Below are 7329 nucleotides of genomic sequence, written 5' to 3'. Positions count from 1 at the left end.
GACTTAAATGTTAGCATTCTCAACAAGCCTGGCTGCTCATCTGCTGCTTTTGCTCTGCTCTTGTATCTGCTGCTGATGTTGTTGCTGTTATTGTTGTTCCTATTATTGAGAGCTTTACACTGGTCTTAAAAAGTCGTTACTGGCGTCTTGATTCAATTTATTACCGGTTACAATGAAAGTCAGCTATGTGGTGCTCTGTAAAAGAGATCAAGTGGGGAGATTAACCTTAATGGAAAATATTTACCAAGGATAAGCTGACTAGTTAGTAGGGCTTAGTTGTTCACAGAACAGCTATTGATGCCGCTAGTTGTCAGTAAGTCTGCACTGAGATCTGAAGACCGAAGGCAGGTGCTTTCTTAAATATAAAGTAAAGGTAATAATGTAGAAAAGAGAAATGGAGAAGTGTGCCAGAGTATAAGTTAATGCAAATACAATATACATTGATACACATACAAATACACAAACACACAACTAAACACAAATACTCATACTCACAAGCACACAATTAAACACAAATACACATATATAAACATGTATGGCGTTCAGATATACACAAACAGAAATACAAAAACTTTCGAGCTTCTTATGTTCTTATATATTTCAATGGACAAACACACTCACATATTATAAAGATAAGCGTGTACATGTATGCACTGTGTAATTGTGGATGTGCTCAAAATTACAAAGTCGCTGATTTTTAGACATCTTGTCTCCTTAAGAGATTTCGATGATTTAAATACTTTTTGAATGGGAGTCTCCGATATGTCAGTGTTGAGAATTAATGCTATTTTCACATTTGAAAACCTGATCTTTTGGATGTGAATGTTTTAACAGAATTTTGGAAAAGAGAACTCAAAAGATTATTTAACTCCCTCGCATTATTATACAACTTCAATTAAACTTATCTGTATTAACGTTACTTCATTATCAATCTTTTGCATAACTTTTTTTTTAGGAATAATTTTTTTATTTATATATTAATCTATTTTGTTGGTTTTTAGGTTGAAATTGTAGGATTCAATTAATTTTTGAATCTAAGCCATTATTGAATTTAAACAGGATTTCGCTTAAAAAAACTTTTTATGTGTGTGTGTTTGTGTGTGTGTGTGCGTATGCACATGAATACAGAGATATATAGATACAAAGATGCATACATACATACATACACATATATACAAGACAAGCAGACAGTCATACATGTGTGTGTGTGTATATACATACATAATCCTATGGAAGTCACTTGGTTAAATATATATTCCCCTCTTATATCTTCTGACCTATGTGTATGCGTGCGTATGTGTGTGTGCGTGTGCGCGCGTGTGTGCGCCTATACATGCACAAACACGCATACATACACACACAGACACATACACACTCACACACATGCACTCACGTACGCGCGCATTTATGTATTTATTTGATTATTTGTCAGAATAACGGATGTCCAGTGACTAGAGTTTAGTTGCACTCCGCTCTTAAAAGCAGATCACAACGCTCCTGGCAATTCGTGTCCAGGTATATGCTTCTGATCAAATGAGTAGAATAATAAATTATTATTTAATAAATTAGCTTACTTTAAATTTTATTTGATCTGTTATTATAAAATATACAGAAACTGGAGTTACGTAGAAATTTCCGCTCGTATGTATTAAAGCATGAGAATGATATCTCTTATCTGGTACTGAATGACTTGTGCATCAAAGAAGTATAACATGAGCTGTGTACATATATTGTAATGCTGATTACATTTACAACATGTGTGTGTATAAATGTATATATGTGTGTGGGTGGGTGTATATATATGTATACATATATATATATATATATATATATATATATGTGTGTGTGTATGTGTGTGTGTGTGTGTGTGTGTGTGTGTGTGTGTGTCTGTGTGTGTATGTGTCTGCGTGTGTGTGATTTTGTTGTTGTTGTTAAGCAACAAGACGGGTAAGTGTGATTAGGCGATGGTCTAGGGCTTAGGGGCGGGGACCCCACACCTTGGAAAAAAAAAACTTTGGTCGTCTTGTTGTAGTCGAGGGATCTTCGTTGACGCCCGACACCACTGGGAGGTGACCCTCGAAGTCGCTGAAAATGGAGATCTCCAGGTCCAAATTCTTGAACGGCGCGTGTGTGTGATGTGGCACCGGGTCCCACGGGCAGCCTTCTACATTTTCTAACCAAAAGGGTTTATTTACACGCTATTCTTTACAGCTATATTTGCTTCGCGGTTCACTCTTCCTAAATTACATACACATACACACACTCACAGACACACAAGCACACAAATGCACACTCACACTCAGTGCGCGTGCACAAATCAGTGGCGGAATGTCATTCGTCCTTAAAACTGAGTGAATAAATGCGGATCATCGTACAATTAAAAAAAACACCCAAAAATACAAGGCAATGGTAGGGATGGGTAATAAAAAAAATTATATTAAACTATTCGCCGACTTATGCTGAGTACTTATTCTTTCAGTTCGTTACAAATGTATATGTGTGTATACATATGCATATTTAAGCAATACCCGTAATACATTATCAACTTTTTCACTGGCGCAAAAATTAACTGTGCGCACGTCACAAAGCATGATCTCTGCCAATTTGTCTGTCTGTCTGTTTCTGTCTGTCTCTCTTTTTCTCTTTCTTTCGCTTTCTCTCTCTCCCTCTCTCTTTCTCTCGTCACTATGGAAGAAGGTTTGAAATTGCATAGTCCATTAAATTGTTAAACCGTCGCTCTCAGTATATCGACCATAGTCACTCCTCAGCTTCGTGTAATCTAATTGCTTTTTTAAAATATTTTTGTGGCAAAAAATATTTTAAAAGAAATGACAACAACATTTTTTAAAGTCTTCTTGATTTTCAACAAACTGATCCAACTTTACATAATTTTTTGTATTCTCCAAGAGAATAAAATGTTTCCGTCTCAGAAATGAACTACGGCTTGCACCAATTGCTTCTCTTTTAGACAATCCGAAGTGACGAAACATTGTGTCCATACTGCATTGAAAGCTTTTGATCGATTTTGGCCCCTTTTACAACTCTAGTTCACAGAAAACTGGTAAATTCTTTCTAATTTTGACACAAGGCCAATAATTTTTGAGGAAGAAGGCACGTCGATTACATCGACTACAGTTATTGGCTGGTAAATTTATTTTATCAATTCCAAAAGGAAGATAGGCAAGTTCGACGCCTGCGACATTCGAACTCAGAACACAAAGCCGGAAAAATACCGCAAAGCATTTTGTCCGGCGTGCTAACGATTCTACCAGCTGTCTACCTTGCCGAAAACGGATAGATGAATGCTAATCTCGCTTGGAGCATACAATAGAAAACGGGAGCGGTTATAGTTAACGTAAGTAGAGCATACTTTAAATATTAGGTCCAAATCCGAAATGTAGTGAATAGGTAAGAATACTACACCTAGTGATGCGGATGCTGCAAATTTTTCTGCCAAAACAGAAACTAAAAATGTATTAAAGATAAGGCCTCATTCACGCGCGTGTGTGTATATATATCCGTGTGTGTATATCTTTGTCTGTGCGCGTGTCTCTTCTGTACTTACATCTCAGTAATCTAATATATCTACCTAATTCTATTACTTTATTTGCGTGTCTGTATGTGCCAATATACATACATACAAACATACATACACACATACATACAAACATACATACATGCATATATATATATATAATGTGACCTCGTGTGTACCGTTGGCGATTTTTTTTCCTCTGTCTTCCCTTCTCTGGATCTTTCCTTCTCCTATGTTTCCGAAACGTTAAACCCTCCTTCTTTCCTTCTTTCCTGAGCGTCCAATAATACTATATTTGTTCCACGTCCTCGCGTTGTTGTGTTTTTTTTTGTGCTTTCTTGTTTGCATTAACTTTATATATATATATGTTTCCACACACGCCAGCTGAATTCAATTCGTCCCCAGTCAAAAGAAGCCTGTTGTTATGTCCTGTTATTATTATTATAATTATTATTTTTATTGTATTTTTGTATATATATTCGTGTAACATCGTCTGTTTTTCCGTCCTTGTTTTCGTATACGTTCGATGCTTTTTCCCAAGGAATCTAATGCTCTTAGCTTAGTTTTTCCTTGGGGCTGGCCAGATTAGAGCAATCTCAAGATTAATCAGCCGAAATTGCGAGGATGATCCGATTCTTGACTGAGGATAAAAGGCTTCGAATGACCCGTCCTTTTTTATTTTTGTATCGTCTATCTGAATGTTTTGTTGTCCTTTTTTGTATCACCTAGTTGCCCGGGTGTTTTGTATTATATATATATATATATATATTTGCATGTTTACCTCATTAAGAAGAAATTAATCGAAATAGCTCTGAGGAAGCTAGGTTTCATTCGCACTCAATTCTGGGAGATCGGTTCCATGTAACAGAAACAGTACTGCTAATGAAAGTGATTACGTAACTCCTGTTTTCTCTCATTCATTTATTAATATATGTATATGTGTGTGAGTGCTTGGGTGTGTTTGAGTGTGTGTATGTATGTGTTTGTATGTATATGTATATATATATATATGTGTGTGTGTGTGTGTGTGTTTGTGTGTGTGTGTGTGTGTGTGTGTGTGTGTGTGTGTGTGTGTGTGTGTGTGTGTATATATATATATACACAGATATAACAAAGAGCATGTAAATGCATACAAATATACATACATGAACCCTTACATACATACATACAAACACACACATATATGTATATAACTCGTAAAGACGTGCGATATATTCACATCCTGCAAAATTAATCGCAGTGCGGTAGATGTCCCAGTGCGATGCAGAACATGATTTCCACGAAACCTAACATAAATACGGTTTTCCCTTAGTGGTCAACTATCATAGGGGAGACAAACCCTTTCAGATAAAGTTACGTTCAATTGGGTTTGAAAGTTTGAAATTTACATAAAAAATAAAGAACATAAACACAGTACACACGTTTTATATATATATATACTAGCAGTATCGCCCGGCGTTGCTCGGGTTTGTTTCGAACCTTTAGAATTGGAATTTTTGAAAAGGAAAAATTTTGCATTATGTAACTTGTGAACATTTTTCTGGTTGAAATACATCGAAAAATGGCGACACAACAGTAAAAAAATCGTAAAAAATAGGGATTTTCATAGAAAAAAAGCACCTTTTTGATGTAAATAATTTTTGGTGTTAACATGATCTGATTTGAATTTTTTCTTCTACGGAAGGAAGAGCAGGCCTTCTGTCATACTCTCAATTTTGGTCAACTTGCGCCGCAGGGTCTCGGAGGAGACAGTGTTAGTTGAAAGCTACCAAGCCTGCCATACACAGACAACTTCAGCTTTATATATATATATATATATATTACACGTTATAAAGATCTTAAAGTTTCTATTCGTCGGTAGCCATATATAATTCTATTTCATTCTTATTTGGAATCGCCAGCACAGTATAAATTCGAGAAAAATAAACTAAGCTAAATCTAAACATAAACAGCTACCAATATCCGTCTCATACGACCCTCAGTCCACTCACGTGTCATTATAGTCATTAGCCGTCTGACGATTGCCTTCATCAGCATAAAATTTAAAATAATGAACATCAAAGGATCTTTAAGCAATTTTTTTTTAATGAGTTATACATTTATAAAGTTTTGCTTGAGTGTGTGTGAGAGAGAGAGAGAGAGAGAGGGAGAGAGAGAGAGAGAGGGAGAGAGAGAGAGAAAGAGAGCGAGAATGAGAGAGATAGTCTTATCTAAATTGCAACTAAAGCGAGCAATAGATGTTTTAAACCTTTACATATTAATGTAGGACACGGGAATTTGCTGCAAGAGAATGACATGATGACTAATGTTGTATGTAATTAGTAACACATGGTTAAAGTGATGTACAAACAACCACATTCACCAGCGTACATGCAATACATACTTCATACACATCGGTCGGTGGTAGTGGTAGAGGTGACTATATCAAACTACTTTATGCAAACACACACAATCTAGTAGTAGTAGTAGTAGTAGTAGTAGTAGTAGTAGTAGTAAAGGAAATTGTTACTTTCACAACAGCAAGTGCAAAGCCCAAAATAATGACATTGAAGATCGTTAGTGACCGACAACGACGACAACACGAAATCGACGACAATAATAGCAAGACAAGGACAACGACAACGACAACGACAACGACGACAACTACAATATAATGACGACGATGACGACGAACAGTGAACAACGACAACAATAACAACAGCAATAGTTATTAGCCAGAGCGTCGTCATATGTCTCAGGGGGAGGCAGCCGTCTTGACTAGAGATCATAACCCTGGACGCTCACATTCAGTCGGTGTCTGTGAGTAACAAAAGCTGAGGTAAACATACTTGCGTCTTTCTGTCTCTGAAACCTTTGTTAGGATTTCTTTGTAGCCAATGTAATGTCGTCTGAGGCCTGTCTGTTGGTTTAAGTCGCTCTGTCAAGATGTATTTGCGGGCGTGTCAGCTGCTTTCTCTCTCTCACTCACATGCGTTCTCTGTCTCTTTCTAAGACTCCGTTTCTGCTTGTCTCTTTCTCTCTCTCTCTCTCTCTCTCTCTCTCTCTCTCTCTTTCGCTCTCTTTCTAGCTTCTTTCTCCCTCTTCATGTGAGGGGACGAAAAACTTGCGGCCGCTTCTGCTTCATTGGTAAGTATGAACAAACGAGCGCAACAGTATGTGTGCATGTCTGTCTCTTGCATATGTATTTCAGGGAATATGTGATTTCGTCCGAATATATTTGTTTGTGTGAGTACGCACGCATATATGAATGAAACGAGTGTCTTTCTTCAACATTATGAATCTTATAGAGGCCATACATACCTACGTTTACACACATATACATATGTATTCATAAATACATACTTAAATATACATTCATATAGATATATACAAATGTATGTGTATGTATATATATATATATATATATATATATATGCGTGAGTTTATATACACACACGTGTATATTAGTATGCATTTATACATACATAGATATACATTCTCATAGATATATTTACATATTCCTACTGGCATATGTGTGTGTGTGTGTGTGTGTGTGTGTGCGCGTGTGTTTGTGTGTGTGTGTGTGTACTAATATACACACATATTCATACGTACATACACGCGCCTTATGACCGAAAAAAATGTCACTTTTTCGATCTTAAGATTTCAACACCTGTAGAGAGTGTTTGCATACACGAACTTAAAGGAGCCCATATATTCTTTTCTTCTCTAAGCACAAAACCAGAAATGTTTGGGGAAGGGGCCAGTCGATTAGATCGACCCCGCGAACGCAACTTGTACTTAATTTATCGACC

The sequence above is a fragment of the Octopus sinensis genome, linkage group LG3, assembly GCF_006345805.1.
Source record: "Octopus sinensis linkage group LG3, ASM634580v1, whole genome shotgun sequence".
NCBI lineage: Eukaryota > Metazoa > Mollusca > Cephalopoda > Octopoda > Octopodidae > Octopus > Octopus sinensis.
Note: the sequence above shows the minus strand (reverse complement) of the source record.